General features: G+C 41.5%; 1 protein-coding gene across 1 annotated transcript in view; it reads left to right on the forward strand.

The window, feature by feature from the left end:
* The first annotated feature begins 1,024 nt into the window (after positions 1-1,024).
* ARHGAP32 (Rho GTPase activating protein 32) overlaps positions 1,025-21,056 on the forward strand; it is a 264,249-nt gene continuing 244,217 nt past the window's right edge. Inside the window, exon 1 of the mRNA XM_060017677.2 lies at positions 1,025-1,418. The gene's annotated coding sequence lies outside the window, so the exon portion shown is untranslated. The remainder of the gene's footprint in view (positions 1,419-21,056) is intronic.

Here is a 21,056-nt window from a genome sequence, read left to right on the forward strand (position 1 = left end):
GGGTACTGGGTTAAATTATGTAGGTTAACCCCGTCCCCAACATTTAGATTCCAAAGGCGTCAGAAGGAGGGTAAGGTACAAATATAAAAGAAAAAGATCGAAACAGAAAAGGGAGAATGTCAAGATGTGTTCTGTTACACAGACGCTTGTTGCAGGTCGAAGTGCTGCGCAGCCTTCAGAGGCTGAACAAAAGGAGCAGGGGGAGAAGCAAGGGCAGTGCCATCTACGGGCAGGGGTTCACTTGTCTCCTGGCCATGCACCTTCGGGGGTTGCTGCTCTTTCACCCTTTCTTGTCCTTCCTCTCCCCCGCCAGGTCACTTCCAATCTTCTGGTCCATAACTCTGAATGAAGAAGACAACCAAAGGAACTTTTAGGCCCAGATTCCAAATAATAACCGATGCGAGTTGATTTTACACCAAAATGCTTAAGAGATGGTGAGACGAGGAGCTTCCCGACTTGCGGCAACGCCCCCTCTCCTCCGCCGCGCGGTGACAGTACCCAGGGGTCAGCTGGCAGTGGAGAGGAGTCACTGCCATAGTCTCGGAGGAAGTCTCTTCCTGCTGCTGCTGCGGCGGCGGCGGCGGCGGCGGCGGCGGCGGCGGCGGCGGCGGCAGGTTCTGTGTTTTTGCACCGCAGCACAGTGCAGAAGCCGAAGCTGCAGACCTCGCCCAAACCCCCGAACCGGCGTCCGGGCCGCGTTCCCGCGCCCCGCCGGCCCCAGAGCCTCGGGGTGGGGGGTGTGGGCCGAGCCGCGCGCCTCTCGCAGCACCCCCGCCGCGCACGTGCGCTCCCGGGACAACGGCAGGCGAGGCCCGGGCGCGCCCCCGCCGGCCTCGGCCGCGCGCGCGCTCCGCCCGCCCTCCTCGCGCGTGCTCGTGCCCGCGACCGCGGCGGCGCGCCTCTTCTCCCCGCTGCGGGCGTCGCGGGCGCTGGAGGAGGCGGAGCGCGGCAGGCGGAGGCCGGGCCAGCGGCGGGCCTCCGGCGGGCACGCGCGCCGGGAGCGGGGCGGGGGCGCTGCGGGGGCGGCCCGAAGGCGGCGGGCGAGGGGCCTGGAGCCGGAGGACCGCGTCCCCGGGGCGGACTCGGCCGGGTGAGGGCGAGCGCGGTGCGTGTCGGAGGTGGGGACTCCGAGGCCGCGGCCCGGAGCCCGGCGTCCCCGCCCCCGAGCCTGACGGGGCGACGCGGCGGGATGAGGCGCTGGCGCGGGGGGCGCCCGGCCGAGCCCCCGCGGCTGCCCTGGGCGGCCAGGCGCTAGGCTCGGCGCGCGGGCGGTGCTCGGCAGCGGCGAGGACCGGGACGAGGAAGAGGACGAGGAGGAGGAGGAGGAGGGCGTCGGGCCCGGCGCCCCGCAGGACAGACACGGAGCGGCGAGCGGGGCGCAGCGACGCCGCGGCAGCGCGGCGGGGCCGCGGGGCTCGGTAAGGCGGGGGCCGCGGTAGGGCCGGGGGCACCGGTGACGTGGGCAGGCGCCGCAGGGGAAGGCTGCGGGGGCCTGAGTTTCCTTGTCGGGAGAAATTCTTTTTAAAGTAAAGGTTCGGGATCGAATGTTCTTAGAAGGCCATCTCGGGTTTCCCCGGTCCCCGCCGACTCCGTCTCTGGCCTCCCGAGGCGGACCGCGCTCGGGCCGCTGCCTCCCGCGCCTGCCGCTTCCCCGCGGCCTCGTCGGACCGGGCCGGGCGGTTCCTGGCCTGCTGCGGCGCTCCGGACCCGAGGCGCGGGCAGCGGGCCTGGGGGGCTCCGGGGGCGTCCTCGCCGTGCCCGCCCCCTGCCGTGCTCGCCGGCTCACCCGTGGAGTTTTCCCTCTCATCTTTCTAATTGGCTGAAGTTGCCGCTGCACATTGGACGGTGCTGGTGACTTAGTGCCCTTTTCCCCCGCCATCACCCCCCACGCCCCCTTCTTGCCTTTCTCGATTTGTTGACTTGAGTAAATATTCATATTAAAAAATTATCCAAACAGATGACGAGAAACGGTAGAGGGAGAAAGTCAAAGCTGATTTCTTAGCTGTAGTTTACTTTTGGACCCTTTATAACTCCACCTTCTGTTGCTGAAGCTTAAGGAAGGTGGGGGGGGGGAGGAGGAGACCCCCAGCAGGATGCTTGGGATGCAGTTTGATAGTTATCTTTTAGGAAATAGAATTTGGATCATTATAATTTTGATCCGCATGCAGAATTGCAGTCTGCTTTTAAACTGCTTGGGGCACTGCATGATGCTACATGGATAGCTGGCAGCTGGGCCACATTGCATTGTTGTCAGCATCTCTTTTATTTTCCATTCTTTCAGAGTTTTGTTTGGCACAGATTTAGACCTTTTAAGTCAGTCTGAATGGGAATAACTTCTGATACATTGGTTGCTTTTGTAAACGTTGTCTGTATTTGTATTTCTGTTGGAAGAAAAAAAGCAAATGGTGCTAGAGTACCGTGGCTCTTAGGGTCCAGAAAATGTGCTAGTTTGAATCAGTAGTTGAATTTGTTGTAATATTTTTGGGTAGTGACGGTTGTGATTCATTAATATATTTTTCCTTATTGGGTAAATTGAAATCTAACTCGAAATCTTGACATTTGGTCCTTGAACTTGAGAGTGAAGGAAATAGAAGCTTTAATTGCTGCTACAACACGACCTCAAAGTTTTTCAAGCCCTCATTGGTGTGAATTATTTTTTAATAGGGCTGTGTGTGAAGATGGAATATTATGATGTTGTGATTACCATTTTCAGGAATATCTGGAGTCTACTTCATTCCTAAAATTGGGTGTGTGACGCTTTATAGAATAAGTATTCTAGAACGGTGTGAGGTTGGAACTGTGCTCAAGCTGGTTATCTTCATACCATCGTCCCTATAGCCGTCCGTGGAATAAAGCAGCACTTTGGACAGAGACTTGTCCAGACCTAGCTGGGGTGGAAGCCCAGTTTTTTACTGTATGGTGATGCACACTGAGGTGGGTGATAGGGTGTAAGTGGGCCACAGAGGAAATGTTAGTTGGGAGAACCTTCGTTGGTTATATAACTTTTTGTTTTCTAGGGCGAGACCAAGAAGCAGACAGGCAGGCTCAACTGTCATTAGAGTCTTTGATGTTGGTTTGAATTCCAGTAGTTTCGTTCCTCTTATTTTCTTTTCCTAACCTCCATATTATTTTCTAATCACCAGAAGCTATTCCACAGTTGGGCCAAGACTTTAATGGCAGTTCATTCATCTCCATTTCTCTTTCTCTTATTCTCTGTTTAGATGACTTGTTCAGCAGTGTTTCCCCTTTCTAAGCTTGTCTGGGTGTATTGTCTGCACAGTACACATAGGTTCACTATTGACTGTAAATGCAATTAACAAATGTCGAGAATTAACAGCTGTTTTCTTCAGAAGACTGTGATAGCAGAATAAAAATCGAATGAAATGAGCTAAACGTTTTCATTGCATTTAAAGATTTTGACTAATATTCTTGAAAATCTTTAGGGTTTAACCCATTAATGTGAAATTTGATGTCCATGGAAGTAGTTAAGAGGCAGCAAGGACTTGAAATCAGGTCATAGTTGCAGTTATGCTGCTTAGTAGCTGTGTGGCCTTGTCCCTGCTTTGGGCAAGTTATTTACATTTCTGAGCCTGTTTTCCTTAGGTGTAAAATGGGGATGAGAAGGCTTGCACTATCTTCCTTACAGAGGAGGGGTCAGATGAGAGAAAGGTTGTGAAAATGCTTTGTAATACTTCTTATACGCGTAAGGTATTACTGTCATTACCTATAAACTTAGTATTGAGCTGTTTTAAATGCCTTACTATCAGTTTTAAAAAATGCACGTAAGGAATTAGAATGTGTTAGATCTCTTTGAGTTCCAGAATCGTGTGATTCTATCTCATTCTTAGGAGATCCATATGTGGTGTCTGCAGTTTTGGACTCCAGAGTTTTGATTATTTTGGGACAGATGTCAAGTTTATTGAGACTTTGAGCTTCTTTAAAGTATCAGTTCAGAATATTAAAGGAGATTACAAGTTAGGAGTTATGAAAAGAGCTGTTTAGCAAAAAATATTTTATATTTGTCTGCATTATTTAGGACAGACATTGGCAAAATTCAGCATGTAGGCCAGATCTGGCCTGCAGCTTGTATTTTGTATGGCCTATGAACTAAGAATGAAAATTTTTTAAATGGTTGAGAAAAATAAAAAGAACATTTCATGATGTTCAAGTTATATGAAGTTCAGATGTCAGTGCTCATAAATAAAGTTTTATTGGGATACGGTCATACTTGTTTGTGTATTGTCTGTGGCTGCGTTGGCAGTACAGCAGCAGAGTTGATTTCTTGCAACAGAGACAGTATGGCCTGCATAGCCCCCAAATTTTATTAGCTGGCCCTTTCCAGAAAAAGTTTGCCAATCTTTGATGTAGGACTTAAAATTTTTGCTTTACTTAGCACAGAGTTATTTCCTATCATAACATCATAGCGGTTAAGACCCCTGGAAAGGTACTAATTTTTGCTTTGGAGTCAGATAGACTTGTATTTGAGTACCAGCTGTGATATAAACTTTGATCCTGGACAAACGAATTAACATCTTGGTGTTCAGGTACCTCCTTTGTAATCAGAGAATATAGAATCTGTCTTAGAAGGTTGTGGTGATGATTAAATGAAATGATACATGTCAAAGCTTAATACGATTTAGGCATACAGTAAGTACTTACTGAGTTATACATGCCAGTGATCATAAATTCTAGTGTAAACAATAAGCCTAAAATATTGCACATCACCTTGCCCCAGTATTAGAGGATTGTTCTCCTGAGTGGTATGCTACTTGGTATGGAATTTTCTCCTTTACTGAAACAGTTTAGTTAACAACTGATAATTGGAATAGCTTGAGAAGTTTCCCATATGTTGTACTGTATTCTTATTAATCACTTGCTTATTTAGATGATTAAGAATGGGTGAAAAGGTAATTCTCTTTTTTTCAGAGATCCTGGTTCTTGATAATTTCTTGGTATTAATATATGTTTGAAAGCTGAATTTAAATACCAGTTCTATGTTGGTTTTGGTGTTTCCTGTTTTTTATTTATTAATTTTATTTATTAATTTTTTTTTTGCTGTACGTGGGCCTCTCACTGCTGTGGCCTCGCCCGCTGCGGAGCACAGGCTCCGGATGCACAGGCCCAGCGGCCATGGCTCACGGGCCCAGCCGCTTCGCGGCATGTGGGATCCTCCCGGACCGGGTCACAAACCTGCGTCTCCTAGCATCAGCAGGCGGACTCCCAACCACTGCGCCACCAGGGAAGCCCTGTTTTTTATTTTTTTGAGACAGATATTTGAGAAACAACATTAAATAAGGCCAACGTTAGATAACTTTTTAAATGTATTTGACACTCTAAGTCTTCCTTATGATTTGCATTAGCATCTAATATCCTCTTCAGAATTGGAATAATAAAACTTAATTTTTTTCCCTAAAGATAAGACCTAGTGTACTATCTGGAAGCTTCAATGTTAAGCTGCTTTCTGAAGTATGTGGTTTAAATTATCTTACAATTGACAAATTGGATGTGCTTCCCAACTTCAAGTGCTGGTTTATTTAACATTAATCCTAAACTAAGAGTGAGTAAATAAACAGAGGCCATTGTTCTGACTGAGTCAAACAGAACAGAATTGGGGCCAGTGTGACTCTTGCCATCCTACAAATTGTGCAGTTTTACACCTCGGATGTTGCTTATATGCAGTGGGATGATACAAGGGAGACATGGGAGGGCATTCATGCTGTCCTCATTCTGTCCTTGGTGGGGCAGGGGGCCTTTCATCAAACTGTAGAGCTGCAGCCCCTGGAAAACTACACTGCAGGGTTCTGATTGTAGCACCTCAAAAACAGTAGAGGCCTAAAGAAGACCCACCATCATGAGGAGACAGTATTCTCTTTTGAGGTTAAAACATATAAACAACAAAACCAACCAGAGATTTCCTCTTTGAAGAGATGCAGGTTGAGAGGGAATATTCCTCATGGTAGCAAAATGTAAAGATTTGGTAAAACAGATGTTCATAGTTTCATAGTATCCCTGGACAAGGGGACTTCCTTGTTATTTAAAGGAGATTGTTTTAGGAAGGTAAAAGGAGGTGAGAAACAAGGTGTTTGGTTTAATTTCTCATAAGAAATTTATGAATCAGAATGTTCAGAGTGGAAGTAGAATTCTGATTTTCGGGGAGATCCTTTTATTTGGCTTTTGATCATATATTCATTTACTACTTTATTTTATGCCATGGATCATAGTATACATTAGTATTGGAGGCTGTGGAGATGGAAAGCACTGAGAGGAAAAGCATACGTGACCCATGTGGTATATGATATGTTTACGTTGTCTGTTAGGAAAGATAGGCACCACATTCTGGGGAAGAATTCTAAAATAAATATTCCATTCATTTTCCCTTAAAATAGTAAAATTTTTATTATCTGGGGTTCAGCCTTGTGGTCTTGGGCAGGCCATTTGATTGCGTTGTTTTTGTTCCCTTGTGTGTAGGATGGAAACAGTAATTCCTTTTCCTCTTTTTATTGGAGAGGTATGTGGTAAAAGGACTCTTAAGATGAGTAGTATTTTCAACAGTTTTGAAGAACATATTATGTGTACTTTATAAATTACCTAGTATATTAAGGACAGACAAAGGAGATCTCTGTTTAACAGAGAAAGGAGATTTGAACTTGAAGTCAGGACCTGGGTTCTTGTCTTGGCTCTGCTGTAAATAATCTGTGACTTTGGATGAGTAATTCATTTCTCTAAACCTCATTTACCTTATATGTAAATTGAGGGGTCAGACTACAGGTCTCTAAGATCCTTTCTTGCTCCAAAATTCATGATTCTTTGATTTTTTTTTTTTTTTTTTTAAAGTAGGGACCATCCTCTTGCACTTGCCCAGTTTCCATTGACCTTCTACCTGAGGAGAACCTGAAATCCAGTGGTCTTCCGGATTCGGTAACAATCCTGGCTCCGGTAGGATGCAGGAAACCAAATCTCTTTTATCAGTGAATTGAAAAGTATCTATTCAGTACAAGTGAGTATTTTGTACCATGCTAAATGCAGTGGAAGATAGATATGAAAGAAGGTGGCATTGAGTCTCTGCCCTTAGGAAGTGTTCATTCCACTGGGGAGATAAACTATATTATGAAAAAGAATATTTATAAAAGAGTAGACAAGGGGACAGTGGGATGATCCCTGATCTGGCGGTTCGAGGACTTGGGTGTACTATTGGAGAGGATACTTTGTGGCTTTGTGGCCATGTGGCCCTGAACATTTGTAACATGAGCTTTGTAGACTGTCTCCAGCTCTGAAATTTAGTCATATTCTCTTTGACAGAGAGGCAGCATCTTTGAATCAGCCTGTTAGGAGACAGCTCAAGTGAGAACTGCTCAATCCAGGCCAGATTTTTATGCTCATTTTGCATAATTGCTTGATTTACTGGATAGAAGGAAAGGGTTACTTTAATTTGCTGGAAATGCATTCAAGGGGCAACTTTTCTTCTGGAAAAGTCAAGCATGTGAGAAGTGACAGGAGACCAAAGTGTCCCTGCTTCTGGGTCAGTAACTCTGAGCCCTGGATCTCATTCATTATTCCCTTCTTAAGGCTTTCACTCCTGCCATTATTTTTTTCCTTAGATTATTACTCTCTCCTTACTGGATCATCTCTGTTAGTATGCAGACATGCCCTGTATTACTCGCAGCAGTGATTAATTGTTCACCAAATGCCATTCTCTGCAACTTCATTTCAGTAATATGGCCCCAGGTTTTCTGTGGCACATGGATGCCCAACTAGACTACATTTCCTAGCCTCCCTCTTGCAGCTCGATGTGACCACATGATGAAGTTTGGGTAAATGGATATGACCAGAAGTGATGCGAGTGATTTCTGTGTCATGGCCTTAGAAAGGAAAGCAGGTTGCTTTCTGCTTCCTTTCTGCCGGGAGAATGTAGTGCTGGTACATGTTATTCAACCTTGCAGGTGAGAGCAGCACTTTAGGGGGAGATGGATCAGTAAGATGGATCCTTGGATGGTCTCGTGGAGCAGAGCCACCCTACTACTGCTCATTTATCTCTGGGTGGTTAAGTGAGAAAGGAATACAGTTTTGTCTTGTTGGAGCCCCTAATACCTTAACTGAATAAATCACCTCTGTCAAGCCACCCTCTCCTCCACCTTAATGTTTCCCTTCAACTATTGCCCAATTTCTTTGTTTCCTTTTGCAACAGGAGAGGTTTATGTTTGCTGTGTCTACTTCCTTACCACTGGCTCTCTCTTTAGCCTGATCCGTTTGAGCTCTTGTTTCTCCACTCACTGACATTGTTTTTAATCAAGGCTGCAATGACCTGTGTCTTGTCAAAGCCAGTGATCAGCAGTGTCTATGTCTTATTGACCTCTCATCAGCATTTCCCATTGGCCAACTACTTTCTCTGACCTCGTAGCTACTCATTCTCTATGTCTTTTTGCAGCTTATCTCTACCCACCCCCCACTCTAAAATTTGGAGTGTCCCTGGGCTCTCCTCGTGTGATTTCATCCATTTTCATGGTTTCAGATGCCATTTATATGCTGAGGGAGCTCAGATTCCTTTTTTTTCCCCCTTGAGCTCTAGACTCATCTAACGCCATTCCTCCACTTGGATGTCTAATAGACATCTCAAATGTAATGTGAACAAAGCAGAACTATGAATTTCTCTTTCTTTCATTTACTCTTCCCTCCACCTTTCCAAAGTCTTCATCTTCTCAAGTGAAGTGACACCACTGTCTACTAGTTGTGCAGGCCAAAACCCCTGGGGTTATCCTCCATTTTTTTCTTCTCATCTCATATTAAAGTCCCGTTAGCGCCACCTACAGAATACAAACTGGACGTGACTACGTTTTTTCATAGTTTTTTCACTGTTAACACCTAGGCTGGCAGCCTTTCTCCTCTGGAAAACTGCCAGCAGACTTCGCTGCCTCTACTCTTGCCCTTACTCTCCTCACCTGTCCTATAACAGGAGTCAAAAATAATGTTAAATGTTAATCAGATTGTATCACCTGTTTACTGGCTTTCCAGTACACTTAACACTAAAACTAAAACTTAAAGGTTTATTATGGAAACAGAATCTCCACTGTGGCCATTTAGGAGGCCCTGTATCAGCGGTTTTTAATTGGGGAAGATCTTGCCCTTAGGGGACAGTTGGCAGTGTCTGGAGTCATTTTTGGTTGTCAGGACTGGGGGATGGGTGGTGGGGGGAGTGTGCTGCTGGCACCTAGTGGGTAGAAGCCAGGGATGCGGAGCATCCTGCACTGCACAGGACAGCCCCAACCACGATGAAAAATGCCCAGAATGTCTGCAGTGCATGGTCTGGCTCCTTGCTTCCTCTCCAACCTCGTCTTTCTCTGTCTTCTCCTTTGTTCACGGGGCTGCAATCACAATGATGTGATTCTTCTTTTTTTTTCCTTAATAGATTTTTTTTTTTTTTTTTTTTGAGCACCTTTAGGCTCACAGCAAAATCAAGCAGAGGGTACAGGTATTTCCCACATCCTGCCGGCCTCTTCCACTGTCAACGTTCCCCACCAGGGTGGGACGTTAGCTACAACTGATGAAGCTGTGACAGCACACCATTACCACCCAAAGTCCGCAGTTTTATTAGGATTCATTCTTGGTGTTGTACATTCTGTGGGTTTGGACAAATGTATAATGACATACATCCACCATTATAGTGTCATACAGAGTAGTTTTCACTGCCCTAAAAACCCCCTGTGCTCTGCCTATTCATCCCTCACCTCCCCCCACTCGCAACCCCTGGGTATCATGATCTGTTTAATGACTCCATAGTTTTGCCGTTTCCACAGTGTCTTATAGTTGGAATCATACAGTATGTAGCTTTTTCAGATTGGCTGCTTTCACTTAGTAATGTGTATCTAAGTTTCTTCCGTGTCTTTTCATGGTTTGATAGCTCATTTCTTTTTAGCACTGAATAATATTCCATTGTCTGGATGTACCACAGTTTATCCATTCACCTGCTAAAGGACATGTTGGTTGCTTCCAAGTTTTGGCAGTTATGAATAAAATTGCTATAAACAATCCGTGTGCAGTTTCTTTGTGGACGTAAGTTTTCAGCTCCTTCGGGTAAGTACCGAGGACTGTGATTGTGGGATTGTATGGTAAACGTATGTTTTGTTTCATAAGAAACTGCCCAGCTGTTTTCCAAAGTGGCTGCGTTGCCACCAGCAGTGGACGAGCGTCCCTTTTGTCCCACATCCTTGCTGGTACTCGGTGGTGTGAGTGTTCTGGATTTAGGCCATTCTAATAGGTGTATAGTGGATGCTGCTCTTTTTTTATCCCTTGAAGAAGCTAAGCATGTACATTTTCAGGGATTTACAGTTGCTGTTCCTTTTGCTTGGAATGTACTTCCTTCAGATCTGTGTGTGACTGCCTTCTCCTACCCCAGAGAGGCCTTTGTGATTACTGTGTACATGCAGTACCCCAGTCTTTCTCTTCTATATTACCCCATTTTATTTTCTTCATTTTAGTTTATTTATTTGCTTACGTTTTACATTTATAATCCCTTGTTCTGCAGGCTGTTTGAGGGGCATGGGCTCTGTCTAGGTATGTACTGTATCCCTAGCTTTCCTATTGAAACGTATTTGTTGATGCCAGAGAGGTGCCATCCACCGTGGGGATGGGAGGCAAGGTTTTCGGTGATAATGATGAATCAGAGCATCCTGAGAGCAGCAGGGAAGGTTATGCTTTTCTGGAGGATGGAAAAAAATCCCTTGAGACAAGGCTGCTTTAGTCTTAAGTAATTAATTTTGTAGGATGGAGGAATTTACCTCGATTTTTGTGAGGAGGCAAATGACAAGAGTAAGCTGACAGCAGGGAATTTTTAAGAGAGGAAGGTTACTTCAGGGTTTAACTTCCATTTTGCCTTGTGTCTCATACCACTTGTCTCTGCATATAGAGCTACACGTTCATACTGCAGTTACATAGGCCTCCCGGTTATACATAGTTTTACCTTTTCCCAGTATCAGAGTTTCTTCTACATTTTCCTTGGAAGAGAAGCACATACCCTCTGCCTCTGTATTTTCAGTGCCTGAAAACTCAGTTACTCACCTGACAGCCCAGTTCTTTTTTTTTTCTAATTGAAGTATAGTTGATTTACAGTGTTGTGTTAATTACTGCTGTAGAGCAAAGTGGCTCAGTTATACATATATATACACATTCTTTTTCATATTCTTTTCCATTACGGTTTATCACAGGATACTGAATATAGTTCCCTGTGCTATGCAGTAGGACCTTGTTGTTGCCCAGTTCTTTTTAAAAGGAGTTCTTATTTTTAAAAATTCCTCATTATATTAGAGTGGAATGTACCTGCCTACATTTCCAACACCACACAGATCTGCTCTGTTTTTCACATGATGGCCTTCAGCTGTCATGGAAAAATGGCTGGTTCTTTGATCTTCCCACCAACTTTTTCTCTTTCCAGGCTAAATGTACTTATTTTCTTCAACCGTTCCTCATATGCCTAAGATTTTTAGCTCCTGTTCCAGGAGCTATTTACAAGTTATTAATCAAGCTAACTGATACAGATGTTCCATTGCCTACCTTAACAAAGAAAACTTCATAATGACCTAACTCAGGGTCAAACAGGGAATTTTCAGATTCCTCTGAGTTCTGCTCCAGGACATGGTAAAGGGCAAAGACCCAGCCTTCAACCCAAGATTCCATTCTCCCTCCAGGTTCCTTGCATGAGGGACTTTTTGCATGTGCACATATGTGGACTCTCGAATCCGTGCATCCCCGTTCACCTTTCAGACAGCAGCTCTTTGATCATCCCTTGGACCCAGCGATATAAATACCGATGGTGGGGTCATCTGCCGTTGGGAGGATCAACTCACTCAGGGAAGAGACCTGAGCAAAGCCTAGAAGTAGCCAGGAAATTCTGGGGTCCTTGCAAAATGAGGCTGGGTGTGTAGGCTGCAGTTGGGCATACCTTTTAGGTCCTGAGATCAGCTGGCCCCATGCATGGTCAAGGGTGTGGTCAGAGGGAGGCCAGTGCATGGCCCTTCAAAGGTCCAGGCCTAGGACAGGGCTTTATTGCTTAGGTCCAAGGTATTACTGTTCTGTCATCGTCAGACTCTACTCTTGATTCTGTTTCCCAGAGCCGGTAATTGTAGAAAAAGTTAAATTCCCTTTTACAAGTGTTCCAAATTAGACATCGCATTTTAATTAGCGCTTCCTAACCAGTGTGCCAGACAGCACTCTGAATGTGTTACAGATAGGGCAGAAATACTGGTGGCCTTGCTCCTCAGAGAGGATTATCAGTGACAGAGTGGAAGAGCTTCTGCTGATCACTGTTGGCCAACAGCGGCATGGCTTACTTACTGCTGTGTGCCTGTATCTGTACTGTCATTTTCTGTATGTGTCCTCAGTGCAAAAGGCTGAGAAACCCTGCTCTAGACTGCTGTGTGGTGACTAAGCAGGTCTCATGGTATAACGTGTTTACATACAGCTTTGAGAGCATTTTTAGCAACATTAATATTTGGTCTGCCTGATGATGTTGGAGGTGTCAAAGTAGGTTTGTGCCCTTCTTATTAATGAGGATATAGGTCCAGGTTAAGTGGCTTAATCTAGCTACACGTTCTCACTCAAGTAGGGCAGTCGAAACTAGAACTACATTCTTCTGACTCATTCTGGTATATTCTCTCTACTAACCCAAATTCTTTTTCTTGCACTTTTTTTTTTTTTTGGACAGCCTATCACTTCTGGTTTATTTAGGGCATGCAGGCAATTACATTTTTTTAGGGTTTTTCTGTCCCAACTTCTGTTATGTTGTTTCCCTTTATTGTTACTTTTTGACCTGAAGACTCAGCTTGATATTTAATCTCTGTTAAATGGTATCATTTGTATCAGATTCAAACAATTCATCCAGTGTCTTGCAACTTAATTGTGTGTTATGCATTTTGATAGCTTTCTTCCCTAAATTAGTGTCCTATTTAGTTGTTACAGTGACGTTTGTCTGAAATGGTCACCCTGCATTGTTTATAAAAGGTTAGATTACATTAAAGCAGGAAAATGTGCAATACATTTTAGAAATCTTTCTTTCCTAAACCAGTTATGATTAAAAAAAAGTTCTGGCATGTAAGTGTAAATTCACTTCCCTTTTTATTTAGTGCCCATTTTGTATTGATCTTTACAAAAGTTATTTTATTTAAACCTCAGTAACCTCACTTACTCATGTTACCTAAGTGCTGGATTGATTCATAATTCAAATCTAGGTCTGTTTAACCTCAAAGTACCTGTGCTTTTCCTCAGTACTAGTCTATAAATAATGTGAAATGATTTCTAAACATTTAACTTGAGCTGAGAAAGGGATGTTTCCCAGATTTATATTCTTACATTTGGAATAAGTAATTCTCTGTTACTCATGCACAGGACAGGCCCCCTCACCACACCCCCCGGCCCCCCCATTATCTGGTCTAAATGTCAGTAGTGCCAAGTTGAGAAACCCTGCTCTAAAGGTTTTAAGTAGTCAAGGTTTTACTTTGAATGTGTGTGTGTGTATTTAGCCAACAGCATTATGGTGATAGGTGCTAGAATGGATCAGAGATAGTTTCTCCTACTCCCTGCTTGGGAACAGGTTGTCAGTGACATTAGAACATGATTTTTTTTTTTTTTTTTTTGCGGTACGCAGGCCTCTCACTGTTGTGGCCTCTCCCGTTGCGGAGCACAGGCTCCGGACGCGCAGGCTCAGCGGCCATGGCTCACGGGCCCAGCCGCTCCGCGGCATGTGGGATCTTCCCGGACGGGGGCACAAACCTGTGTCCTCTGCATCGGCAGGCAGACTCTCAACCACTGCGCCACCAGGGAAGCCCCTCCTTGTCCATGTTTAATTTTTATTTTTTTGGCCGCACCATGCGGCCTGTCGGATCTTAGTGCCCCGACCAGGGATCGAATGCCTCCTGCAGTGGAAGTGCAGAGTCTTAACCACCGGACCGCTAGGGAAGTCCCTGTCCATTTTTTTAAAATCAGGATTTTTGTTGTTGTTGACTTGTTGGAGTTCTTTATATATTCTGGATACCAATCTCTTACCAGATATGTGGTTTCAAATATTTTCTTCCATTCTGTGGGTGGCCTTTCACTCTGTCGATGGTGTCCTGTAATGCACAGCAGTGTTTAATTTTGATGAAGTCCAGCTTATCTATTTTGTCTTTTGTTGCCTTTGCTTTTGGTGTCATATCCAATAAATCATTGCCAAATCCAGTGTCCTGAGGTTTCTCCCTTACATTTTCTTATAAGAGTTTTATAGTTTTAGCTCTTTTATTTGGATCTTTACTCCAGTTTGAGTTAAATTTTCTGTATCTTATAAGGGTCCAGTTTTTTTTGTTTTTGCATGTGGATATCCAGTTTTCCCCAATACCATTGTTGAAAAGACTATCCTTTTTCAGTTGAATGGTCTTGGTACCCTTGTTGGAAATCATTTGCCTATATATGTAAGTACTCCTACTGATTTTATAGATGAGGTGATACTGAGATGTGACTGATAGATAATACTAATAAATGAAAAATAATGTTTACCGCAAAGTAATCTATATTTGGTACGGTAAGATGAAGGAGGTTTTTAGGGTTGTGAGGTCTCTTTTTGTGTTGTAGTCTTCTCCCAGGAGAATTAAGTGTCAGTAACCCAGTTACTGTGTTTGCATCCCAGTTCTGATAGGTTGCCAACTCCATGCACTAAGTCAGTGATTTTTTTCAAACTTTTCTAGCAACAAAACCCTTTCTTTTTTCCCCCTCAAACAAAATCATAGGTGGACCTCCAGGATTTTAATGATAATTAGTATTTTGTTATTATATATTCATCTAAAAAAATCAGTGTATAATATTTACCTATTTTTGCTAATTGATTATAGCACAAATTCATGAATTTGTGGTTTCCCCTGTGTTGAAAACATGTGCCTATTATGGTTTTAAAATTTCTGCCTGTTATCGTTTTAAGAATAGGTAATGATGTATGGGAACACCTTCAAATCAAATGTTTGCAAAACATCTGAAGCTCTTCCATGGCTGTCAGTGTGAAAAATACTAGCTTATTTAGGTATCTTTGAGGTTCAGCTTGTGATTATGGAGAACCATTTTTCTCTATGCAAAGTTGGCTAGAGAGTTAATATGAGAAAGTCTTGACTTCCTTAGTGCTGAGATGCGGGGCTAATTTAATAGCCTAACAGCTGGCTCAGACTGACTTTTCATTTTTATACTCAGGATCTAAGGGTTAGTGTCAAAAGAATCTCATTTTTCTGTGTGTCCTATGGTGGTTTAAACTTAAGGCCAATTTAGATCTTATATTTTAAGATGCTGACATTGATAAGGATACCAGAATTTGTGTAGCTAGTTGTAAGAATTTTATTCTTTGAGATTTGATTTTAAGTATGTCAGCAGCATTTGTTAAGTTTGGAAGATAGTAATTTTGGGTTTCAGCATTCTTATTAGATAAAGTAAGGTCTTCAAAAAACGAATCACTCTTTTTTTTAAAAAGTTCTTTTTCCTAATGGAGTGTCTCCCATGAATTAACTGTATGTATAATGAAATCTACTCTTTTCTAAAGCTGTAATCATTACTTAATTACTGTGCAATGGCATTAAGTAATTTTGCAAAGCCCAAGATGCTTGAAACTTGGTATAGCTGGTGATATTTTAAATTTAGCAACAATAAGAAATACTCCTATTCGGGCTATATAATACAAGTGTTGGAAAAGGTTTTGTTTGATTTCTTGCATACTCTTTTTTTTAAAGCTTTCGCAGCTTTATTGAAATGTTGACATGTAACGTAAAAGTTTAAGATGTACAAGCTGATAATTTGATACAGTATATATTGCAAAATGATTACCACAATAAGATTAGTTAATATCTCCATCCCCACAGGCTATTACCATTTTTTTTTTTTTTGGTGTGGTGATAACATTTAAGATCTACTCCCTTAATATCTTTCAAGTGTATAATACAGTATTGTTAAATGTAATCACCACGCTGTACATTAGATCCCCAGAAAACATACTCATTTTATAGCTGGGTGTTTGTACCTTTTGACCAACATCTCTCAGTTTCCTCCACCCCAGCCCCCGGCAACCACCATCCTACTCTCTATTTCTATGAATTCAGCCTTTTTTTGGTTCCACATAGAAGTGAGAACATACAGTGTTTGTCAAGGTCCATTCATATTGTTACATATTGTTTCCTTCTTTTTTTTTTTCTTGGCTGAATAATCTTCTGCTGTATATATACCACATTTTCTTTATTCATTCATCCATTGATGGACACTTAGGTTCTTCCCATGTCTTGGCTATTGTGAATAGTGCTGCTCTTCAAGATAGTGATTTCATTTCCTTTGGATATATACCCAAGTGGGATGGCTGGATCAGGTGGGAGTTCCGTTTTTAACTTTTTGAGAAATCTCCATATTGTTTTCTATCGTGGCTGTACCAAATGACATTCCACCAACAGTGCACAAGGGCTCCTTTTTCTTTACATCTTTGCCAACACTCGTTGTCTCTTGTCTTTTTGAGGACAGCCATTCTAACAGGTGTGAGGTGATATTTCATTGTGGTTTTGATTTGCATTTTCCTAATGATTAGTGATATTGAGCACCTTTTCATGTACCTGTTGGCCACTTGTTTGTCTTCTTTGGAAAAATGTCTATTCAGTCCTCTGCCCATTTTTTAATCAGATTAAAAAAAATGCTCTTTTTCTTTTTTAGTGTATTTAAAAGGTAGTGTTTAAGAATTGACTTTGTTGTTGATACATTTGGGAAAACAAACAGGTTCCCGTATGCATGTTCAACTGTTCTGTCCTGTAGGGATACATTCTGACCTGATGTTTTAAAAACTTCCCTAAGTGTGTAAACTGTATTTTGAAATGGTTTTAAAATAGAAGGTTTAGCCAGATTTTACAGCTGTTTATTTGTAAATTTGGTTAAACTAATAACTCAGCATTCATTCAGTAGATATTTACTACCTATCTATTAGAAGTGGATTTGTAGGGGATTAAAAAGTAGGGATTTTCTTTTGCTATCTATATTGTTAGAAATTAAAAAAAATAAGACAGCTAGAATAATATTGACTATAGTACAGTATAAACTTTTTTTGAAATTGAAGAAAAATTAAAAGCTCAAAAAGTATATTTTAATTCTATTTAGTTTTCGTGGCATGCTCGATTTATTCTGTCATAAGTAAATATTGTTTGTGAACATTTTGTTAGATTTCCATATTTTCTCTTAATTTGTGTGTGAAAGGCAGACATTTCCCTGTTTCTTTTTTAAGTAAATAAATTTATTTATTTAGTTATTTTTGGCTGCATCTGGTCTTTGTTGCTGCGCACGGGCTTTCTCTAGTTGCGGTGAGCGGGGGCTGCTCTTCGTTGCGGTGCGCAGGCTTCTCATTGCAGTAGGTTCTCGTTGTGGAGCACGGGCTCTAGGTTCACGGGCTTCAGTAGTTGTGGCTCACGGGCTCAGTAGTTGTGGCTCACAGGCTGTAGAGCGCAGGCTCAGTAGTTGTGGCTCACAGGCTTAGCTGCTCCGTGGCATGTGGGATCTTCCCGGACCAGGGCTCAAACCATGTCCCCTGCATTGGAAGGCGGATTCTTAACCACTGCACCACCAGGGAAGTCCCCATTTCCCTGTTTATATGAAGCGCCATCTTCATTTATCATACGGTGATATGGCAATGGCTAGCCATAAACATCAATACGTTTAGTTATAAAAATCCTCAGAATTTGAATATTTTTTCTATAGGAATTTTTATATATCATTGCTAGTAGCATATTAATTTCCTGCTAAATAAGATTCTAATATAATCAGTTTTCCCATTTTTTCTTTGCACCATTAATATTCTAGGAATCATTTTAGATTCCTAGACATGTTTAGAGTCTAAGTTACTTCAATAAACAGAACAAGTTGCTTATCAGCTCTTTGCTCCTCGTAGGAAGCAGTTTTCATACATTTATTTGCTTAAGAGTATGTCTTGAAAACTATTTGGTGAATTCCTCATTACCTGCTTGCTTAGCATAGGAAGAGGCGGAAACAGAAAAAAATGCTTGGTTTTTACTGGTTTTCTTTCTTTTAGCATTACTGTCTAATCAAAACAGGGGCCTGGGCTTCAGCATATCGAGAACTGAGTTCATGTAACTGGAGCTGATCTGTTTATATAGGCTAACCTCTTGGAAGGTAGAAAGGGAAGGTCTGAAACAGGAGAAGAGGTTTAGAAAATCCTTTAGCTTAGTCTTAGCTAGATTAGTGTTATGAAAAATATTATGATATTCTTAGTGTTTAGGATTAAGGACTTTAGTAGAAGTAGAAAAAAAGAAATGCTTGGTTAAATGAGCTGATAAAGGCCCTAGTGGTTTAGAAGTATTTCTGAGTTACTGAAGTTCATGCAACAAGATCTGGAATAACTTTTCCTTTACTTTAGACCCTCTTCCTTTGTTTAGCCCTGTCCAGAGCCACCTTATACTCCATCTCAACAATATTTCTGTATTTCTGTGATCTTTGTTATATGCATTTCGTTCTTTTTGCTTCTTTCAGCTGTATTCCTTTCCATTGCATGCTCATTAAAATTAAAAACATTGTGATCTTGGACCCATTTGCTCTGAGGAGTATGGTGTTTAGCACACTGTTGGAGGCTCAGTAAGTTTTCAGAAGTATTTTCAGCCTTCCACAGTGTTTGCCTTAGTTAGAAACAGTTCTGGAAAGCTTTCTTTGTGGAGGAAACTGCCTCTTATCTTTGTACTGGCAGAGTCCTTGCAGCATCATGCTTCAGTTGATTTGTGTTCATTTAGCAGCTCTGCTGCTAAAACTTTTTTTTTTCCCAAAGATGCTTATGTAATTCCTTTTTGGATTACTTACTGGTTAATTTTTTTGGTAATTATATTTTGATTAATTATTCAGCTATAATAAAAGTATTGTATGAGAATAGATTTTGGAGGTTGCTGTTAGCACATGAAAGTAGTAGGAATTTATTTAAAAATTGGTTTAAATGGAGAGTTTTAACAATTAAATTTTGACTTCTGTGCTTAAAGAGTTGTTAAAGTATATGCATAAAGGTAAAATTACTTGTATTCTAAATTATAATACTGTATTTATACTATTTTTCAAACATATATTCTTTAGACTCTTTTATTTTAAAATAAATTTTATAACTTTGAGATTTCTTATTTAGATATATTTATTGTCACATTTTAAGAGAGAACTTTTAGATTTATAACTCTGTATAAAAGCCCATAATAAATTTCTTTACTTTTTATCATGTGGGTATGATTTAAAATAGAGAAAGGCAACAAGGATGAGAAAAACCCTGAAAAAGTCTTTAACAAAAGCTTTACTAAATCATGTTATAGGAAGTGTGATAATTATGACAAGAAATTGTAAGACCATTACTGTCAGTGATGTTCTTTGTGTTTGGCTAGAATCAACATTCATTTATGCCCAGGTAAATACATTATTTTATTTCACAAAAGAGATGTAATAATTTATGGCTGAAGCGTAAATGAAATACTATGGCCCTTCAGTTAAGTAATGCACATGCAGGCCTCAGATGTAAAATTTCAGTCAGTGTAGTTGTTGCAGCCCATGTCATTGAAGGAATGGGGACAAAAGTTTGTTTGTAACTACCATGGGACTGAGTACAAAGACGCCAGTGACCTTTGAACTTCTGTGGCTGTGCATCTGAACAAGGAATTGTTTGAGGATGGGAAAAGCTGCCAGTAAACTTGGGATGTGCTTTTCCCTTGCTTTCTATGGAATTGTTGAGTGACCCTCCTCCAGAAAAACAAGCACAAACCCAAAAAACAAAAAGCTTAATTGGAAGAAATTCTTATTAGTCCCAGAGCAATCTCATGTCCACACAGCTAAATCTAAGTAGATATTCATATCCCAAAGTGATAGTCTCTATAAAAATATTGTCTCCGCATACAAAAATGGCAGTGTTAATTACTACTGCTTTATGCATTGACTAATCTGGTAGATGCTCATGCTCAGAGGTTTCTTCCTCTGCAGTTCTTGTTATCTTCTTCGTAAAAGCTATCCTGCAGCTCTTCTGGTTGAAAAGTCCTTCTGTATCTGGGTCACACTAATTCCTTAGCTTGCTTTTTTACATCGTTTAAAGGTAGGGCATTATTCAGTCAGTGAAACCTATAAATATTTGTGAAGTGAATGAGTGGGCACAGGAAAAGTGTTATTTTTGTGTGTGAGAAAGTAGGAATAATGGTATCTGCAGTAGTGTTTTTTTTCCTTTATCCCAAGGTGGTTAATAAAAATCTGGTAATATCTCTCAATATGAGAATACCATAAATGCAGCATCTCTTTTGCAAATATAGAGTAGCTCGGCCTTTGAGTCTTGGTTGCACTAGCCAGTGTTCAAACTGGGCTCAGATAACAAGGTTTTATTTCAAGTCTGTTGTCCTTGGAAAGACTAAGGAATCAATACTAGTATTACCATTTCGGTGAAAAGCTGCCTCTGGCTTATGTTGTTGCATATCTCTCACCCATGATTGATAAAGCAGGAAGTTTGTATTTGAAACTAATGCACTGATTCCCCATTGAATAGTGCATGTGCTTTGAGGTAGTTCCTCTTTCCCATCAATAATGCATTTGTGTATTTCTTTTCGTATACTTTTGGGTAGTTCTCTTTCTGATCAGTGGTCAGCACCATGGTTTGGTTTATTGGTTATGATATATGTGGTCATATTGCTTAACCGGGGCCGTTGGGATTGAGTCTCTGACTTTAGGAGGAGCTTTGTCTCTGTAAGTGGTAAGAGTTAAGGTGGGAAAAATGAGTATGGTAGTTATGATAACTCTTCTAAATGTCTTTATGTATATATTAAAATCCTGATTTACCAGAAGTTTAACATAAATTCTTATTGCTACTTGGAGAATTTTGTTCATCACACTCCTATGGAAAGTTACTTAGGAGGTTTAGCCTTGAGTCTTGATTTATCAGCTACTGTTATGAAATATAACAATTTTTTAAAATAAATGTATTTGTTTTATTTATTTCTGGCTGCATTGGGTCTTCATTGCTGCGTGCGGGTTTTCTCTCATTGCGGTGAGCGAGGGCTACTCTTCATTATGGT

Source organism: Delphinus delphis, chromosome 8 (assembly GCF_949987515.2).
Source record: "Delphinus delphis chromosome 8, mDelDel1.2, whole genome shotgun sequence".
Classification (NCBI taxonomy): domain Eukaryota; kingdom Metazoa; phylum Chordata; class Mammalia; order Artiodactyla; family Delphinidae; genus Delphinus; species Delphinus delphis.